The 22,688-nt window shown below is 37.2% G+C and overlaps 1 protein-coding gene across 2 annotated transcripts in view; it reads right to left on the reverse strand.

The window, feature by feature from the left end:
- Window positions 1-22,688, reverse strand: part of LOC150091163 (growth factor receptor-bound protein 14-like) — a 452,305-nt gene that overhangs the window by 365,420 nt on the left and 64,197 nt on the right. The gene's annotated exons all lie outside the window — the stretch shown is intronic.

Here is a 22,688-nt window from a genome sequence, read left to right on the forward strand (position 1 = left end):
TATTCTGTAATAGGGGTGGTTTGGTGCAAGGAGGGGCGGTACAAGCTGGCATGTTCAATAACGATAAAAAGCGAACTTCATTTTCGCATTTCTTGCCAAAGAGTGATAACATTGAAACTGAGTTTGCTGTTTTAATTGTGATTCTGCAACAGCAAAGTTTAAAACCCACGTGATTTTAAGTCCGGTGCTGTTTTATGGTAAAAGGAATTAAATGGAAGGTGGTGTGTTTTTATTGTTTAATTTTGCGTGTGTTATTCGTGTAGTTATTAATTAATTAATAATTTACAGCCCATTCTATTTTCGATTACATTCAACTTTGCCCTTTTATTTAAATTTTAGTTTACCCAGAGTTATTTTAAAAAGGTGTCATTTTTATGTGTGTTTTATATAAGTTTATATATCTTTTTATAATGTTTTGAGCATCGTCATTTGAAATTTTTCCCGCCGAGCTCCCTCTGTAGGGGTTCCCTATGGATTTGTCTACAGACCCGAAAATTCATAAATGCGTTCCTGAAATAACGAGTGCGATTTCCTTTCTGATCATTAAGTTATGCGAAACATTTATTTATTTCAGTATGAGGAAGCACGTAATATACTGAGCTTAGTTAGCAGAGAGGTCCCACGAATTAACCGTTTTTACCTTGATTTAGTCAAAAGTAAAATTGGTTAATTCATCAATGGTTAATTTAATCTAGAAATACGAGAAAATAAATAAATTAAAACTACCACGAATCGTAACAACAATTTAGATTACTACCAATTAAAATAATGATCCATATTAAACAATTGTATAAGTTGTAAATAAAAAAATAATATGACTGACATTTAAAAACGACTCGTTTACCATCTGATTATTATTATTATTATTAGTATTAGTAACGGCCGTATGGTGCAAGAAAGCCTATGGCTTATGCTGCACCAGCCAAAAAAAAAAAAAAAAAAGAAAAAGAAAAAAAAAAAATCCGAACAAAACAATGATAAAAACAAAAATTAAATAAATAAATAAATAAATAATAATAATTAATAAATAAATAAATAAAATAAAATAAATAAAATTAAAAATATTAAAAATGTCGATGTTGAATTATTGTAATAATATTGTTTTTACGTTGCAACGTCTTCGCTTTGAACCGATTATTTTCAAAAGATCCCCCTAACAAAAACTTGGGAAAAAACAAAAAACAGACAAGGAAACTATTCCTAAACCACACAGTGAGCAAACCAGGATAGAACTACACTCGTATTTGCAGCTGGAAACTCAAGACAAGTATGACAACAGCATTACCGGACATCTCTTCTCGTTGGCTGATGCTCGTTTCATTTGTGATGCAATCGCTTTACAAGAACGAACTCGCTTCTTCATTGCGTTCTTCGGATTCTCACGAACTGAGGTGTGGCAACTCAACCTACGTTTTTTGTCTGGTGACGCTGTTTTTCGACGTTTAAAACGTTGCTGCGAAACCTTTCGTGTTGCGAGAGAAGGAGCCAAAGAGAGATAAATAAAAATAAAAAAAGCATAGGCACGTGGACACGTTAGAGCGAGTGAGTACAAATTACGAAGATAATGTACAAAAGTCGGTACAAATTGAGGAGTACTTAAAGTGCGAAACATGTCTTGTGAATCTTTTCCTTTTATAATATATATAAAAAATTAGACACTATTATAATCTAAAAAAAATCATAATTTTTTCAGAAGTGCCCACATGTAGCTGTTTGTAGTAATATTAATTTTACTAATTTATACCCGAGATTTGGAATGAAAGCGGGACAAAAGTAGATGTTATTCCTAACCCCGGAAAATTTTGATAAACAACTCTTTCTCTTCCGTTCTACCCAACCTTAGCAGCCTCTTTAAGGAAAGGCTATAAGAACATTTTTGAATTTAATGCAACATCCTCTGGATTTCAACTTTGTTTAAGAAATGTTTATATTACAACAGAACAATCACCTGAACCACAGTAAGCTTTCTAGGAACGAAACAACGGCAGAGGATATTGCAAACTATGGTGCGGCCACTCCCAGTACCCCTAAGAAGCCCGTGATATCTGTCAACCTTCACAAAATTTATGGCAAACCTTGCAGATCGTGTGAAATAATGTTAGTCGAGAGACTGTTATAAAATTATTTGCCACGTCTGTATAAGGCAATAATAATATGTCGTGGATGATAATTTGATGAAAAACAGTACAGTTGCTAATGTTAATCATTTCAATGTTTTTTTTTTTTGCTGCAAATTTTCCAATGCTTAATAAAAAAATCTTAACATACATTGTAGTGTGTTGTTTTTTTTATAATTAACCCTTACATTGTCGTAGCTAATTTCAAGAATATTAACGAAAATTGGTCCCAAAGGAATTAATTGTTGCCAGTGACTATTGTCAGGGAAACATTGTGCAAAACCGATAGGTGGAACAGGACCAGGGTATATCTGCCAGGGGAAAAGGTTGATGACGTTATAGAGCAGATATCATCTTTTAAGGGCACAAAAGGTGATATTGTTGTTCACGTTGGCACTAATGATATTAAGAGTAGGAGACCGGCAGAATTACTTAACAAGTACAGGTCACTGTTGAAAAAAAGCCGTGAATTAGGGTTGAATTTGAAAGTGTCTGCAATTCTGCCCAGACACGATAGGAGGGAGTATATGATGAGAGCCTTGTCGATCAATTCGGCCCTGGAAAGATTGTGCAAGGCTCAAGGGATAGCATTTTTTTCAGCCCTGGTCTGTACTTGTTAACAGGAGAGATTGCTTCTACAGGGATGGGATACACTTAAATAGAAAGGGTGCAAGAATATTTGCTGATGCTATCAAGGCAGAGTTAGTTGGGTCGGAAAAGATTGGGGGGGAGGGATACACAGACTAAAAGATTAACAGTAGCTGCTGGAAGAGGTGAAAGTGATTCTTGCACTGCTTCTATTGGAATGAGCAGCAGCCTGGAAAGCAAGGTAATGGAGATTCCAGGATTTCTGGGAGTCATAGTGGAACAAGGAAATACATGGGCTGTGTTAGGGTAACTAAGAGTAGGAACATGTATACATGAGTAGGAACAATAAGAGTAGGTGCATGCATACTTGCACGTACATCCATGCTAGGAGTATAGTTAATAAATTTGATGAGCTTGAAGTGCTAGTCAAGACATTAAAGGCAGATATTGTTGGGATATCAGAGACGTGGTGTTCCAAAGATATAAGCGGTGCAGAATTGGAACTTGGGGAATACAATGTGTACAGAAAGGATAGACAGGACAGGAAGGGAGGAGGGGTTATACTGTTAGTTAAGAAACACATAAAATCTAAGGAAGTGCATCCAATTGATATAGATGGGCAGTGCAATGTTAAGTCAGTTTGGTGTGACATAAGCACTGGGAAATCAAAATTAAGAGTAGAAGTGTTTTATAGGCCTAATGACTTTGATAAGTATAATAAACAACTGTACAGAGAAATAGAGTGGGACGGTAAATCAGAGTGTCTTATAAGGGGGGGAATTTTAATTTCCCAGATATTCTGGAATTTGTGAGTTGGTCACTTGCACGGCTTTTGGGGATTTCTTGGATGACTGTTTTCTACAGCAGCACGTTCGGGAGACAACTAGAGGGAGTAATACTCTTGATCTGATTATCAGTAGTGATTAGCTGTCGTGATTAGTAGTGATCAGATGTCGATCCACTGCTGATATTCTGGCTTATGTTACCCATTTACGGACAAATTCGGTGAAAGACAAGCAGCTGCACTTGACATCTCAAAAGCTTTCGATCGTGTTTGACATAAAGGTCTTCTAAACAAGCTTCCATCTTATGGTTTGCCAACTGTTTTTTGTAATTGGTTATCCAGTTTTCTCTCTGACCGCTCACTGAGGATGATGGTAGATGGCTCTCTGTCTTCTAACTTCTCGACTAATGTTGGAGCCCCTCAAGGTTCAGTTCTTTCCTCCACTCTTTTCCTCTTGTATATTAATGACCATTGACTAGAAATCCTATCCATAGTTTTGTCCAATGATAGCACATTGCATGCATTCCAATTTCCAGTCTAAGAAACCTTGCCCTGTTCAATCAGCTTCAACTTCTCGAACTGCTACCAATTCCTTAAATATCGATCTCCCGGTAATTCTCCAGTGGAGCAAAGACAATTTAGTTGATTTTAATCCTACTAAAACTCAGTCATGTCTTATATCTCGCAAAAAGGATTCTTCTGCTACTGTGCTTATCTTTGGTTACGCTCCGATTTCTGGGCAAGATGATATATCTCTTTTGGGGATTACCTCGACTTCTAATCTCTCTTGACACAAGCACATTACCAATATTTCTTCCTCTGCATCTAAAATACTTGGTTTTCTCTGTTGCTTGCTCTCGGCGTTACTTTTCTTCCAAACAGCTATTCACTCTGTACAAATCGCAAATTCGCCCTACAGTGGAATATTGTTCCCACATATGGGGCGGTGCCCCCAAAACCTCTCTCGGGCTTCTAGAATCCATTCAGAAGACGGCAGTTAGGTTAATTAATGGCTCATCTCTAACAAATTCTCTCCACTCGCTGTCTTATAGACGTACTGGTTCTGCTGCATGCCTTTTCTACAGATACCTCCATGGACACTGTTCTTCTGAATTGGCTTCTATAATTTCCGCTCTCTTTCAAAACAGTCCGAACACGCCACTAGCCAAAATCAGTTTACTGTCTAACTCCAAACTTACAGAACCAACTTTTCATCTTCCTCGTTTATTCATTCATCTGCCGTGTTCTGGAACAACCTTCCTTCGTACGTATTTTCTGAAAATTACAGTCTACAGAAGTTCAATTTTAATGTCAACAAATATCTTCTTTCAGCTTCTCAACCTGAAACCCAAGCACGGTACGAAGTACTATAGGTTCAATTCTTCTCGTATTTGTGATTTTCATAAAAAAAAAAAAAAAAAAAATGGATGTCAGATGAACTAATGAGACATGTGGCAGAGACGAAAAATGCATAGGATACATGAAAATTAACAGGTGACACGGAAGCCTATGATAGATATAAGCTGATCTGAAACCAAGTCACAAAGGAGGTTAGGCAGGCAAAGGCAGATTACGAGAAATCTTTGGCAAACGATGCAAAGAAAAACACCAAACAGTTCTTTACTTACGTAAACTCGACAAGGAAGGGGATGAATCAGATTGGTCCTCTTGATATTGATGGTTCAACTGTTGATGATTCTGCTCAGGTAGCGAACAAACTAAATGAGTATTTTGCAACTACATTCAAACATGAGGAGTTATTCAGGGAGGGGAATGCCAGAGGTGTATTCAACTCTGACAGTGAGCTAGATGATTTTGTAATAACTGAGAGCAAAGTGGAGCAGAAATTGTTGAAGATAAACATAAGAAAGGCACCTGGGGTGGTGGGATCTATCCAGTTATATTAAAGGAGGCAGCAAAGGAAGTAAGCAAACCCTTAGCCATAATTATGAGAGCTTCCTTGGACTCAGGGGAGGTACCCATGGACTGGAGATGTTCAAATGCGACCTCAATTTACAAAGGAGATCAAAGGGTGACATAAGTAATTACAGACCTGTTAGTTTAACTTCTGTTCCAGAGAAATTAATAGTGGCGCTGGTTAAAGAAGCATTGCAGGATCATCTAGACAAGAGTTCAGCTATAGCTCGGACACAGCATGGGTTTGTCTTGTCTGAACAATTTGATTGAATACAATGATGTGGTCACAAAAGAACTGGATGCAAAGAATACTTTTGATATCATATATTTGGATCTTAAAAAGGCTTTTGATACTGTTGCACATGGAAGACTGCTGCACAAATTGGATCAGTGTGGCATTTGAGGCAAATTGTTCCTGTGGATAAAGAGATGGTTGAGTGGGAGAAGACAGAGAGTGGTAATCAATGGACACTGCTCTTGGTGGACTAATGTTATTAGTGGAGTCCCTCAGGGTCAGTGTTCGGTCCATTGTTGTTTTCTGTATTTATTAGTGATATTGATGATGGTATATCAGGTTTAATGTCCAAGTTTACAGACGATACGAAGGTTGACATGGTTGTTAATGACACTAATGACAGTACGCTACTGCAACAGGATCTAGAAAAGTTGAGCAGATGGGCTGAGAGATGGTAACTGAAATTTAACATTGACAGATGTAAAGTACTGCATATGGGAAGCAGTAACCCCAGAGTAACGTATCAACTCTGTGGCACTACACTGACAGTGGTAGAGAACGAAAAGGACCTGGGGATAATTGTGCAGGCAGATATGACGTTCTCTGAGCAGTGCAGACGGGCTGCAAGAGTAGCTCATGGTGTATTGTCAATGATATACAGGAATTTTTCTAGCAGGGATCAGGAAGTGATTATCCCCTTGAAAAAGCAATGGTCAGGCCACACCTTGAGTACTGTACACAGGTCTGGAGGCCTCATTTTAAGAAGGATGTGGAGCTGTTGGAACGAGTACAGAGAAGGGCAACAATATTAGTAAATGGAACAAACGGTTGCTCTTACGAAGAAAGGCTTAAGTTTTGCAAATTATATTGTCTGGAGACTAGAACACCTGCGAGGTGATGTGATTGAGGTGTTTAAAGCCTTGAATGGTTTGAGCATGCTCAATGCTGATGGAAGTCTTCCTCTTGCTGAGAATAATCGCCTGAGAGAGCATAAATTCAAATTGAGGAAAGACAGATGTAGGATAGATGAGCGGAAGTTTGCCTTTAGCCAGCGGGCGGTTTATTGCTGGAACAAAGTTCCATCTGTCGTTGTAGAAGTTGATAACTTAAATAGATTCAAGGTAGAACTAGACAAACATTTGGAACGAGTGGATGGGTAAAATGAGAAGGTTTTTTTTTTTTTTTTTTGGCTGATGCTATATAAGCTTGCTTACTCGCATCATGTGCCTATGCTAATACCAATGCTAAAACTGTTATCATGCACTGTGATTCCATAATTGTAGGCTGGAGGGTAGCGCTACTTTTTTGTTGCTTCTGACACTAAATTTAACCAATCAGATTGCTTATTCCGACCAGTTCCCTAATTATGTATAACTGTGTACAACTATATATAACTGCATAATTATGTATAAGCCCCTAAATACATATTATAGATGAAGAGTGGATAACTAAATAATGAAATACTCATTCATGTGTAACTAGCTGTTGCTGTTTTGTAGGTTTTAGGCGCATCAGAAACTTAAGCTATATTGCTCCGTATATAATGTCTGTAAACTGCGATGTGTTTTGTCTGTCTGTGGTCGATTTATTATTTGCTGGACGAAAACCCGAGCTTCCGAGAAAAAAAAAAAAAAAAAAGTGCTACCCTCTCCTGACGGACGGATTGCAAAAAGACCATAAAAAATTCCTCGCATTATTAACGGGATTCGAACTGACATCTTTTGTAGCCAATGTAGGGAAGACGGTGATTACACCAACTGCGCGACCCACGAGGGCTGCTGTCCTTATTACACCACCACCACCTTCACACACGTGTGAAATGCAATAAGGATAGCATTTCAGGCATTTTCTGAAGAAGTTGTACATGAAGTACCACGAAACGTCTGAAAATAATCTGTAATCATTTAAGAAATGAAAGACAGGTTACATTCTACACAGGTCGAAGTGCTTGTTTTCATACTGATTTATATTTTCTGATTTATCTGAGCACCAAGCCGCTAAAAGAACATCTGACATTATCATTCACTTCAATACTGTATTTCATACTAACGGTTTCCATAAAATAGTTATGAGAAGGCGTAATTTTATTATTATTTAGTTTTATTATTTCTTTTATTTTATTTTTGGCTGGTGTAGAAAAAAAAAAAAGCTTGGCGTTCTTGCACCGCCTGGTCAATATTGATATTAATGCAACCTCGTGATCCCACCCACTTTGGAGAATAATTATGAAAATAGTCTCGGAATTTAACGGACTAGGGGCAGGTATTCTATAAATTTTGATTTTACGTGTAGTACAAGATTCGTCAAACAAGAAACAAGACCAGAATATATGAACAACTTAAAAGCTGTGATGAGGTTGAAGTCAATGAAAGGAGGTCGATAACACACAAAAGAAAAAGAACGGTTTTAAGAATAGAACCCTTAGGTATTCCGGTAAGAGTCAAGAAATGCGAGGATAAAGAGCCATCCATCATCATATGGTGACAATCATAGAAGAAGCTTGCCGCCCAACCGCAAAAGACCGAAGATAAACTGAAGGATAAACGATTGCCTTTTAAGCCAAGCTCCAAAGATTTTCGAAATGTCCAAATTAACTGCTTGGCCTGCTCAAAAAGTTTCCCATGGAGTTCACTTATACAGATTACCACAAACCAGAACAATTCTCAGAGATTTCAAGGTAAAAAAAAAAGATGTATTTTTCAGTTACTTTAAAGTTTCTAAATAAGGATGACTAGATGGGAAACACCAGTCTGATATTTTTCCTGGAATCATCTGGTTGTTGTCAGACTTCTACAACAGGCAAAATTCCAGTTGAGTACCACGTGTAAAATGTGCTCACGAAGCATATGTTAATTCAGGACAATAGGTTTTAAATAGCTAAAACATTTTTGCCAGTACCCGAAGACTTCAACAAGACTCCCTCGAATCAACATCGTTGAAGGTTCTTCGGATCTCTTTCTGTCAAATAGCATAAACAGACTAATAAAAAATCCAATTGGGAATTAAAGTGGACATGTAGGAAGATTTCTAATAGTTTAATTGTATGTTGAACTGTGAAGAGAAATGCTTGAGCTGCCTGAACAAAAATTCTTGAGAATTGACAGATTATTTATTCTTTCATCTTCAGAGGCTACTTTCACTTTGGGATAGTGTGGGGATCATGCCCACTTGAATATTGTTCTTGGTCTATCTTCGTATTCTAGCAAACAAACGGAATGACTCGAATTATCACCGTAAACCCGCCCGTGACTATAGCACAAATGTGACCCAACCACATTTGACACTTGAACAGCAGTTCTCAGAGAAACAGGGACGGGAAAAATTCCTTCCTAAAAATAATATTTCTCTTAATAAGGGAGGGAAAAATCGCAAGTGGTAACCGAATATGTGACTTTTGTCATTCGACTTACACGTGGGTTTAAAAGGACGCTATATTCGCGATGGGTCATACCCAAAATCCCGACGGTATCTACTATATTGTAAAAATATATGAATATAATTCTATATATTTATTAGTTTTTCAGTAAGTAAAAAAAAATTAAACTTATTACATTAATTTTGTAGAAAGAATATCAAAAATAAACAACAAATACCTCTTTCAATTTGAAGATCATGTTTTCTGTTACAGAAACAAGCAGTTTTAAAATACGATCAAACAAATAAAAACGACTTAATTTTTACTTTATTATATTGCATTTAATTGGTAATATTTCGAGTCGAATTTTGGTATTTGTATAGGGCGTTTCAGAAATAATTATAGGTATAGCATTGAAATGCTGAAGATAGAAAACTTCAAATAAGAATACTTTCAGAATATCAAAATTTAGAGTAATGAATTTTGGCAGCTGCGTCATAAATATCATTAGCATAATTAAAACTCTAATTATACAGTCATTTGTAATTAGTTGTAGCGAATTTCTTTGACAAGTACATTAGGCAGGATATTTTGAAAGGGGTAACAGGAAAAAATATCCCATTTTCTTATTATTTTAATAATAACTAGAGTCTTTGCTTCTTTTGATAAAGTAAAATACTTACAGAAGCTTTCGACTCTGTGTGTGTCTCTTTCTCAGCTATGAATGCATAAATGCATTACTACTGTATATCTCTAAACATGAGCTTTTTTAGAGTCTGTAGCAGGTTCTGTCCCCATTGAAATAAGTGTCACATGACAAGTCTGTTAAGGAGGAGCCCACGGTGGTCGACCGTAAGCTACTGCCTGTTGTTATGCAATGAATGGAAATATTACAACGTTGTGTAATCTTAAGAAGACGCAGCCCTGCTGGTTTTCCTATGCTCAGTTTATTTCTGTACAGATTTTCTAATGGCGGATTTGCCTTCGTGGGGAGCACAGTTGGTAGAATCGCCGTCCTCCCCACACCGGATGGAAAAGACGAGAGTTCGAGTCCCGTCGATGATGGGAGGAGTTTTTACGGGGGGGGGATTTTTCACAACGTGGCTGAGTTAGTCGGTCTCAGACGATGGTAGTATAATTCCTCTCCCGAAAATTCGGGTTTTTCGTCCAGCACACAGAAAATCGACCATAAACACACGCAATTTACAGACAATATGCACGGAGCAATATGGCCTTAATGCTCCTAAAACCCAATAACAACAACAATAATAGTGAATTGAACAGGCTGGCTGAACGGGATGCAAGGTACAACTTTGTATTTTATATTATATTTTGACTGCATACTTAAGCAATAAACCCTTCTTACAGAGAAGTAGTGGTTGCTTCTGAAGACTACAAAGAGCAGTCGATCCCGATTGCCAGATGATAATGCCCATATCTTGTGCGATGTATAGAGTTCGTTTCCTAAGCGAATTAGTATATTTTATTTTTGCCTTTTCTCACAAATGTTTTTCAAGTGATTCTTCACTTAAGGTTTCAAGCAGAATCCAGAAGGTAAATCATCTTTCTTTTCTTGTATGTAGTTATTATTTGTACTAACTTCCTGGAAAAAGAAAGTCTTTCTCCCAGAGCAAAAAAAATAAATAAATAATAAATAAAAAAATAAGAGCAAGAATGGATTGCGATATATATCCACCACCAGAACGAACAGAGTACTCTCAGATGAAACTCGCAAATTAAAATACGACTCCTCTCTTTCCAAAAGACTGAAAACGGACTTGAGAAAACCAAAACCACTAGAATTTCTAATAATGCATTCACTGTCAACGCAAAACCGGTAAGCAAGCTTTCTCCTTTCGTCATCCAGAGGTGTCTCGAAAAAGCGGTAGGTTCACCAAAATGGTAATACGACTCCAGTCAGGAGATTTGTTGATTAAAACCACGCACGACAAAAATCAAGCACGACATTCCGAACTGTTATTGAAATTGTCCTTCACAATATCGCTGAACTCATCAAAAGGAGCAATAAGCGAGTGGAATTTATGGAACGTCACCGAAGAACAGTAGTCATGGAATTGCCAGAACAAAAAGTAACACAAGCAAGACGAATAACGATCAGAAATTACAATAACCTAGTTCCAATACGCAGAATACTGCCCTTCAAGACACAATTTGCCAACCTCAGTTAAAGCAGGTTACTTGCATTGCCGTGTCCAACCATATACACCAAATCTCTTACGGTGTTTCAAATGCCAAAAATTTGGTCATTCTCAAAAAACATGCACAGACAAAGCTACATGTCCTAATTGTGGCTCAAAAAACCATTTTCACAAACAGAATGTACTGAAAAGGCTCCTAAATTCCAAATTGCAAGGGCGATCAAGTATATTTGAAATCATGGGATTTGTGGAAAACTTAAAAAAAATTAATTATTTTGTGTTTTTCATTTTATTTATTATTTTATATATATAAAATAATAAATAAAATAAAATAAAAAACACAAAATAATTAAAATACAATAAGATAAAAAAAAAATATCGCTGACTGCATCGCTCACATAACGTAGGGAGCAATAATCGTCAATCTAACCAAACGTAAAGCCGAGTGGCAATTTACATGTCAAATCAAACAGATCCTAGTGCTTATTTCTGAGTAGTCAAAAATACCAGACACACCCATTAGTAACAATTTCGTTGTTCCTGTTATCTGGTACAGCTCATCACATTTAAAATTCTCTAGACTAAATACTTAAAATCAGTGGTCAAGTCTAGCAATCAGAAACTAAGATTTCATCCATCTTAAATAAACTAGGGTTTATTTAAGATGGATGAAAGTCTTAGCATACCACTTTGTAAGAGTCCATTTCAAAATTCTTATAAAAGAGAGAAAGGATTATTAACTGTCCTTGCCTCTATTCCTCCATTGCTGTTGGTTCACGAGTACTAGGCTCGTGGGCAACCCTATCCCACTGATAGAATTTAAGATACCTCTAAGGGTACCTAGTGCACTGCCCGACAAAATTAAGAGAACACGTAGAAACGTAGTGTAATTCGTGCAGCTTGACGAAGCAGGACAAAATTTGATATGGTGGTGTACCATCGAATTACGATGAAATGAAGAAAAAAAACATCTATAGGGGTTGTACAAGAATTATCAAAAAAAGGTTACATTACAGAAGTCGATACAAGTGGTTCAAAAATATGGTCACATGACATCAATACGGCGTATGATCCCTCCAACTGCTAAACAGGCCTGACAGCAGTGAACTATGCTCGGCATAAGGGTGTCCATAATGTTCTGTAGCAACAACTCCCATTCTTCCACCAACGGAGACCGTAGCTCACCAAGTGACCGAAGAGATGGCTGTCGGTATGTAGTCCCACCCATGTTTGATCGGATTTAAGTGTGCGACCTGGCCCCGTCGTCGGATATCTTCAATTCAAAGATTACCACTTCAATTCCAAGTTCTACCACTTCAATTCCAAGTTCTACCACTTCAGCTTTATGTGCAGTGGCGTTGTCATACATGAAAAGAAAATCTGGGCCAACCGCACCTCCTAAAAAGTTGCACACAGGGTTAGAGGATCTGTTCTCGGTATCTCTGCGTAGTTACGATACCCCTATCAAAACATGAAGAGGGGTGTGGCCGTTGATGATTATTCCGCCCCACACGAGAACACCGCCTCCACCGTAAGTGTCCCTTTCTCTGATATTGGAGGAATTGTACCGCATTCCTCATTGTCTCCAGATGAAATAACGTCTAGAATATGTTTGTAGGTTAAAACGGACTCATCAGAGAAGACAACTGTACCCCACTTGTCAGGGCTCTTAGTCACATGTTCCTGGCACCAGTTTCGACGAGCTCTGCTGTGGTTTGGGGTTAATAGGATGCAAACCACTGGCATCTTTGCATAGAGTATACTTGAATTGAGCCTTCTTAACGTAGTCCGGTTGGAAATGTTTTCATCTGTGGCCGTAGCAACCGCAAAAGATGGTTGATGACAGGGAATCGTAGGTTCCGTCTTGCTGTTAGAACCAGATAGCGGTTTGTACTGGTTAACGTAGCCCTCGGGCGAACCTTAACTCAGAGCCGGCCCCAAAATTTGCGAGACCCTAAGGTCCTGTGCAAAACTTATGCTGGGTGTTTTTGTAATAGCGATTTTTTTTTTTTTTTTTTTTTAATTTTTCAAATTTTACAGTAACTAACACATAAATAATTTATATTATACTGAACAAAAATTTTAAATATGAATAGTATTTAATATATTAATCGACAATACTGTTTTGACCATTTGAGCGCGGGGCCCTGTTCGACAGAACCGGTTGAACACGCTTGTGGCCGGCACTTCCTTGGCTAACTCTCCTTATAATAGTGCCTGTCTCCGAAACTGGAATTATTAAAGTTGCAACAGTTACTGAAGATATTTACAATTTAAGTTGTAAACAACTTCGGTAAAGCGACACAACCCAACATTGCACTACGTAACACCAGTTGACCTTTATCGGTACGGTATTTTCACGTGACTCATAGCGGAGTTCCCATAGTTTGGTCGGGGCCGTTACCACAATAAATATAAAAAAAGTTCAGATTAAGCTGAACTTTAGGAAAGATCTTAAGATGAACGAAGCGGATAAATTATCCCTTAAGACAGAAATAAATTCTGTGGACATCGTTTTATGCTATACTGATTCTCTGAATGCTGTACGTCATTAGACTGAGCCGAAGACGTTCAGGTGTAGAAAAGATTTTTGCATCATGAGAGCTAGGGAAGGAGAAAAATAATGGTGAGACTGTGTTATTGTCCTCAGGGGACTGGCATTGCACAAATGAATCGCTTCGTGTGTTCTAGTTCCTTGAAAGTGAATTACGTTCTTTCTCTTGTTCCATATATGCTTAAGCAAATTATCTGGACGAGTGCACATGCGCGATGAAAGAAAACAAATCCCCTGAGTGTGGCAATTGTTTCTGACAAAACTTCATTTTGAAGAGGAAGTAAGTGGTAATACTTCTGCTCTCTCCAGCTTATGTTTTCGCTAAAGCTCTTATCTTTGAGTTAAGCAGCAAACTTCCAACTGCGACATATCAATTGAAATTTCATGCAAATTAGAACCTCGGCAAGCCAACTCAGCGACAAGTTTTTTTTTTTTTCAAAACAAAATCAATGAATATATGAGAGAAAACGTGACGACTAATTTCTAAAAGGAACTGACCGATATATTCGTGTGCAATAACATCATATGTTAGTGAAATTGATATATTTATGCGTGGAGTGAAGGTGGACGGGTTTGTATTCCAAAAGTGGTGATGAATGGTTGCATTATCCTTTCATAGATATCGAAAAACTTGTATGAGTGCATGCACGCGTGTATGGGTTTGTGCGTATGCCATCATTTGCATTAATGAGCCACCCAGAGAGAGAGAAAAAGTCATCCGCTGAGTAGCTATGACTGAATCCCTCAGTGACGAAATATTACTAAATGCGCTTATCAAAAAGGTAAAAAGGTACAGAGTAGTAATGGCTTCCTCTCGGAGGAAGCCATTACTACTCTGTACCTTTTTGAAAAATGCCTGTTTTTTCCTACAGTATTCGGATGAGAATGCGAATCTCATTTAAAAATTTACGGTCACCGTAAAAGATCATGTCGCGAGAGTCTTGAAACGTTGCGACTCTTTCTGTCAATTCAAAGCACAAACTTAATAATATCAGCGTTTTTCAGATGCGATTCATTTTCTTCTCATCCAGGATTAAATGTATTGCTTCTGGGAAACACGGCTCGGAGAAATCACTGGTCAGACAGTTGGGAGACATCGCCACAGGCATTTCCCGTAATCTAAGCGGGATATACTTTATAATGTAAATTGCAAATCTTCCCGAATGTCATAAACAGGTATAACCTCTAAACTCATCTTTATGCATACAGAAGACTTCAAAACAGAAACCATTCATGAACGAAGTACTGGCAGATTATCTAAATCCCTAGAAGAGACACCTGCAAATTGTTTCCTTTTAGGGTTTTGGAATCTATTTCTGTGTGGCCGATTAAGGTTAGTACTCAGTTGTACTTCCAATCCCATTACAGTTGCCTGTTGCATTGTGTCATCACCGAAAAATAGACTGACAAAAAAATGGAAGCTGTACGTGTCTTCTGACTGTGTCCATGAATTAAATTTAAATTTTAACGTATTTTCTGGGAGGATACTTCTTTTATTCATTACGGTAACTGTCCTTCTGGTAATTCTCAAAAGAGATTCGAAGGAAGAGTTTATAAAAATAAAGTTTCCCTACTGGGTAAACTTTGGAGTGATTTGAAGAGGTTCGAAAGTCATTATCAATCATCGTTTTTCACCATGAAAACACAGTTATCATGAGACATGTAAAAGAAGTGGGAATATCGACCGCGATGTTACAACTTCGTTGGAGCGTTATCAGCCGTACAGATCAGGCAGAAAAGCGCAGTAAATGATAACAGCAACTAATGAGACGTACTGAAAGTGCCACACCTCACAAATCAATAATATGACACAACGAGAGGCCTAGGTTCACTGCTTCAGAGCTTCCGAAGTGAAAATAAGATGAAGCGGCCGTCCATACTGCAAGAAATTAGGAAGCCTTCACCGGAAAATGAAATAGAAAAAGACTGAAAATATGGAAAATCGAATTTTTTTTTTAACTTGAAGTGACGCGCTCTTAACAAAGTGGTTTAGAAGTCCTGGAACCTGTAAGGAACAGAAAGTTTTCCACTTAATTTATTGCTTTCTTTCTAATATCAGATAATAAACATATGAGAACATAAGATACTATTAAGAGACAGACGTTTTGTGTGTAAACCCACCAACAAGAATTTAAAAATGCTCTTTGCAGCAAAAGTTCCCCACATATTGAAGCGAACAATTGCAGCTCTCCAAATCTATCATTACGCTAAAACTGCAAACTGCCTTATGACTACTAAAATTCATCAATAATGTTAGACTATCTTCTGATGCAGATTTATTTGGGGCGGTTATAATAAACAGTTTCTTCCACGAATGTTATTCTCCGGTTCATAATCTACTTCAAAGTGAAAAGGTTAAAAAAAAAAGGTTTCATTGCATATAGATCTCGGAGATGGGGGGAAGCCCCCTGTGCCAGACAACTAACACACTTACATACAGATTTTGGTCTAATTTTGAATGAAAACTTTACATTTCAGGAGCATTTCACCTCCCCCCCCCCAAAAAAAAGAAAAGCTATACAGCTTTCTGGATAATCCACCAGGAACTTATTGGATGCCAAAATACATCACTAATATGCAAAATAAATTTAAAGGTGTCTTGCCTTTAAATGCCTGTGTGATATAGTCCCCAGCCCCATCAAATATTAAAAAGAAGTTCCTGGGAATTAAGTATTGGATCCTGAAATGGCTGAGCAGGATCGGAGGAAACCAGACATCTCTAGATCAACACTGCATGCAAATATGAACATCCGTGAAAAATCAGTTCTTGAAAAAAAATCTTATCATCTTTGCCAAACTGTTAACCAATAGTATGGATTCTACCAGGAAGAATAAATAATCGCAGCCTCAAATATCTTTCCTAGAGAGTGACAGAAACAACGCTATAGGGAAACACTTACCAACCTCACCTGCCTTAGTGATACTGTTCCCAGCAAACAAGAGAGAATATTTCAGTACACTGCAAATTGGCCCCAACAATTTGGTCGATAACAAGAAATGTAGGGAGCAAACCTGGAAGACCTACATTGTAGTAGCAACCCTGCAGTGAATCTTGGCTAGGACCATCAAGCCACCTCATCTGTGGGTTCATCAGATGTTCCGAACGGTTTTAATAGAACACTGAGGAAACAGTTAGTGTACTACCCGGTACACACACTGTTTTTCAAGTTGATGTAGCCATATGAAATTGACACTAGAAATATCTTAAGTTAAACTGCATTATTTCCTTCTTAATAGACGTTAACTTCTATTTTCTTTAAATACATATTAAACTCGACCAAAGTATATCCTTGTAATAATTGACTCATCCGTTTTAACTTTTTATATACGCCCCTCTAGCCAAGAAACGGCACAAGAGTGAATTCAAGATTAATAATAATAATTATCGCACGTATGATAATGAATGCGATACGCAATCCAATAAAGAGATATATCAAAACATCTTTGGCAGAAACTTCTTGCTCATTCGAATCATATATGTAATAGAAGATTTTATTTGCTTTTCCCTTTTGGATTATATAGACATTCACAGAAAACATTTCAATCATTACGCAGATTCAATTTTTAACAAATTTACATATGCAAACTTATTGAAAGTGAAATCTAATAGATAGAAGCCAATTTCATTCAATAAATTAATTCGTTTTCAATCGTAGATTAGAGAATGCCGTATAAAAACAGGAAATTATATTATGTAACACCGACATTTAAACTGCAGTTCATTTTTACTATACTCTTTGTTAACTACAGTAATTTAATTTTATTTATATCTGTGATTAAATTTAGTTCTAGTTTTTTTTTTTTTTATTTTGGGTAGTACTCTAGTACAACGGCGCGCAAACTTATTTCACTCACGACCCCCTTTATTAAATATAAAATTGACGCGACCAATTAATGTAAACCGCGAGGTAGGATGACCAGATTTTTAGAGAACAAAAATGTCACTTTATAAATTATGTAGTAGAAAATTATATTCAAGTACTGAGAAAGGAATAAAAAAAATTGTCTCCTTTTTAATTTACATATTAAAATAATTGTTTGAATACAGTATAGCAAAACACAATAAATCAAATTCTTCAATTAAAATTACGAAACAATAAAAAATGAACAATTACAAAACAAAACAATTAATAAGAAGGATGAGTCTGGATAACCGATGATATTTGGCGCAATATTTGAAATTGCTAATCTCATGTCGTCTTCTGGATCAAGTCTGGAACGTTGTTTTGCTTTTATAGCTGTTAATTTTGAGAAGTCAACTTCACATAATCTGTAGACCCAAAAGGTAACAAGTTTGTATCGCTATTTTCAATAATTCTGGATACTCTTCTTGAAGAAGAAGCCAAAAATTTTCACAAGTTGGAGGTCCTGAAACGCGCAAGTAATGATTCGTCAGACTTCAGGTCGATAGATCTTCCTTTTGCTCAATGGTAATTTCGGGGCACGAAGAAATTTCAAAAACAAGGGGATCACGAATCCAATACAACTCTTTTTTTCTGGAGATACATTAAATCGTTTGGAAAAATTCTTAATTAACATTGTCAGGTGGGTGGCAATGATATCCCTAAATTGTAGACTGTCAATATTATTGCTATTAACAAATTCAGAAAAACAAGGGAAATGTCTCAGTATTATTACGCTCCAATTCAATTTTCCAAAGATTAAGTTTCTTTTTGAAAGCTTCTATTTTATCACTGAGTATTAATATCAGTTCCCTGTTCTTGAAGACTTAAATATAAATCATTAAGTTTTTCAAATATATCAACAACGTAACTAAGGTTTCCAAGCCATTTTTGATAATTTTAAACAATTAAGCAAGGTTCTGATTTTTATCCTATAAAATCAATAAAAACTGCATGTTTGAAGTCAAAAAGACGTTGCAACACTTTACCACTGGGCAACCACCTCATTTTCGTATATGAAAGAAGCGCTTCATAAGCGAATCCCATTTGATTACAAAGTTAGTGAAAAACTCTACTATTTAAGCTTCCACTTTTAATAAAGTTGATCACACTTACTGCATCTTTCAAAACTTCGTCCAATTTAGTTTGCATTTCCTTTGCTACTAATGCCTTCCCTATGTATAATGCAATGCAGTAGCGCAGCTACCATTACCAAAGAACATGTTCGGGCCCCTATTTAATTAATGAAAATTGCAAAAACAGGAGACAATCAAAGACGTCGGGCCCCTAAAGGGCCCGGGCCTGGAGGCAATTGCTGTTGTTGTTATTTGGCTTTTTAGGAGCATTAGCAACTAAGGCCATATTGCTCCGGGGTTATGCGAGGTAATTGCCTTGCCTACCTACATGGTAACTACGCCACTGATGCAATGGTTCTAAACTATATTTGGAGCAATTTCCTTTACTTCGCCCTTTAAATCTTTATTTTCTCCCGTTAATGCAGCCGCACCATCAGTATAAATCGCAACACAGTTGTTTCACGTTAGATTATTTGTTTGAAAGAAAATATTTATAACATCAAAAATCTTCTCGCCCTTCGTTCTTCCTTCGAAAGCTTTGCAAAATAGAAAATCCTCCAAAATATCTCCCTCGTAGCAGTATCTGACATATACAATAAGTTGGAAATATCTGTGGATTCATCTAACTGTATTGCAAAAATTTGACTTTCTCTCAATCGATTTAATAAATTGAATTTTATGTTGTCCGTGATAACTGTAATGCGCCACGAGACTGGTCTCTGGACAGAGGAATGGTTTTTAAATCGTTGCTGTATTTTACTCCACGCATAATTGAAATCATTTTTGTTGCAGCAGGGAGAACAAATTGATATGAAAACACCGAATTACGAAGCAGAATAAAACATGCGTGCAATAGACTTTCTATTTGCAGCACAAGTTCTTTGTTATGTTTCAAATTATTTCATGTATCTCATATGGTCAATACCTGAGCAGAGTATGTATACATTCTGTGATAGATTTGGGTCAATTGATTCCGGTCTTCAGGCGCTGGAGTCTGCTAGTATTTACAATATAAATCGATATTGTCCATAACAATATGGATCCAAAAGCAGTGAGCAAATTAAGGTATATTCTCGACGCAATATGTAGTAGGGTTCATTCGTATCTCAGACTTAGTTCGAGTTGTAAATTCTCTATACCTACAGTATTGAAAAAGCAATTTTAACAACAGGTTTTTAGATTTTATGTACATCAAAAATAAATTTATTTAAAAATTGCCGCGACCGCTCTGTGGGTCGCGGCCTGTAGTTTGCACACCACTGCAGTCTAGTACACTGTTAAACAAGTGTGGTTTAATAGTGACACTACCCAAAAATATGTTCTCATTTACTGTTCGCTCTAAAGTGTTAAAATTTGTCTCTCTCTCTCTCTCTCTCTCTCTCTCTCTCTCTCTCTCTCTCTCTCTAAGAATTCTGGCCACATCAATGAAATTTATTTTTTTTTAACGTGATGAACTTGGTTGGTAAAGTCAGTTAAATAATTCGGACGCACAGAAGCAATTATTTAATGGCCTCTAAGTCTGTTATACTGTTCGATCGACAAAAATTGTATTTTAACAAAACAGTTCAATTTAATTCCATACTGAAAGTACAAATAACCGGGTGAAAGACACATAATACCATGTAAGTGGTGTACTAAAATTAAGTTCGATCTTGTAATTCTTCTAATCAGTCTTGTGTGATGTACCTTCTTAAGCGTCACGTTATGCTCACTTCATTTCGAAGACCAAATTTATAAGCTTGGAATGTGATCGAAGCTGAAAAAACTAATATGAATATGCGTTATGATACGACAAATAAACACGACGGTCCCTTTGACAGATGTATTGCGTATTCCGCTTCCATGGAAGCAAATGCTCTATTTGTCTTGCTCTAAGTCGGAAGTATCAAATGATGACGCTGATGGCAGCACTTTTGGCACGCGCTGTCCTCCATATATCACTTGAAACAGCCCAGAACGATCGCAAGAAACAGGATGTGGGTTTTTTTTTTTTTTTTTTTTTTTTTCAGACTGCGTCATGAAATCTGCGAAGGAAGGGAAATTGCTAGTCACTTAGTCATAGAAGTAAACGCCTTCATTTGAAAACAACTCCACGTGGTAGGCACCGCAGCTGCATCTGAAGTTAGTTTTAAATCCATTTTGGAAATTACATCGGATAATTGAGGTAAACTTGGGTCCAGCACAGTGCTTACGATAATTTTTCTTCCTCACAGTATGATAAAAGCCTGGGTTCGAATTCTGTCGAAAGTGGAAATGCTAAAGAACCCAAATATTCTGGAAAATGTGTTGTGTGGAATTATACTTTACGATTTCTGAAATTATTCCAACAAATCAGCCTCATTTCTGTCTTCTCTAAGAAAACTATTCTTTTATCCAATCGATATTCACACTGTCAAATGTCCACAGTTTATTTATCGCAGGCATTAAAAATATCCACTGCACACTCTAGTTTCATTCACCAAAATCAATTCATGTACGATTTGGAGCAGTGGCGTATCCAGGCATCATCGTAAGGTAGGGCATGGCAACCAGGTCCAGGTATCATCGTAAGTGGGGGGAGGACATGGCGACCAGGCTTTTTGAGTTTTTTTTTTTTTTTTTTTAGAACGCCTCCTGCGTTCTGTTTCTTTAATTTCAAATTTTTGGTTATTAAGGGAGGGGTATATGCCCTCTCTGCCGTTCCCTGAATATGCCCCTGATTTGGGGAGGGGTTGGGAGTCAACGACTTAAAATTTTCCTCCCAGAATATCCCATACATGGTGAATGGGATTTCGAACCCAACCTCTGTGGCCACCTTATTCGGAAAATATCCGAACTCTGAAGAAAGTTCTCCACCACTGTATCTCGCTCCTCCGATCAACAGACTACCTCTTCCATCTCTCGGCAGCAGATTTCTTTCCGTAGTGTGTATTTGCAGGTTCCTTTCTTTTTCTAGATACGTCAAGTATCAACACTATCGACTAAATTGGACTCATCTGTGAACATCATCATATTGATCTATTGTTCTAGAGTCCAATTGCCATGGTCATGATACCGGTTGAAATTATTTCTTTAGTTATTCCGAAAATCAAACCTCATTTTGTGCTCTTGCGGCGATGAGATGAGGAGCATAACTTATGGTTCATTTTGTATACAGTCTATTTCTCTCTCTTTCAGCCTAAGGGACACAGTTTTTTTTGCTGGAGATGTTTCTTCTTGAGGCGGTTGCAAACTCGAATAACAGTTGCTGTGCTGTCACCTCCTTGTATCGTCTACAGATGTTACAACTTTTTATCAACCTTATAGGCCTGTTTTATTTTTTATTCTTACTCTGAATCTTGGAACTGTAGTAGTAGGGTTTTTTTAGGATCATCAGTGATTTAGGCCATATTGCTCCGTGTATACTGTCTGTAAATTGCATATGTTCCGAGTTGACTTTCTGTTTGCTGGACAAAAAAGCATGTTACCTTCGCCTGAGAAACTCAGCCACATTGTGAAAAAAAGCCCATAAAAATTGGTCATATTACCGATGGGACTCTAACTCAGGTCTTTTCCACCCGGTGTGGGGAGAACGGCGATCCTACCAACTGTGTCACCCACGAGGATCTTGGAACTGCGCCCACAATCAAGATTGGGTGGACGTTTTACTCTGTATGCCCACGAAGTTTTTGATGCTATTTATATATTCCAGTCTTACTTCGCCTTCTGGGGTAGAGGCACTGACTCGGCCGGCAATAATTTCCAAATAAATTTAGAAATTATCACTAGGATGTTCATTTTTAAAAGTTCAAATAGTAAAAGTCCTGTTTTATTGATATTCATAATTAAATGCAAATTTTTAAAAATGTTTTCTCAATAAGCTTAAATAATGGGGTTAAGTTATTATTCGAGGAAGATATCATTGCGTCTTCAGTAGATTTAACGGAGAAGAAGAACAGTACGACGTAACCCAATCCTTACTTTATCGGGCCCGCATAGTCCAAGAAAACATCCAAACATAAAAGATCGCCTTCGATCTTTTA

The sequence above is a fragment of the Mastigoproctus giganteus genome, chromosome 1, assembly GCF_048544385.1.
Source record: "Mastigoproctus giganteus isolate SK-2022 chromosome 1, ASM4854438v1, whole genome shotgun sequence".
Lineage (NCBI taxonomy): Eukaryota > Metazoa > Arthropoda > Arachnida > Uropygi > Thelyphonidae > Mastigoproctus > Mastigoproctus giganteus.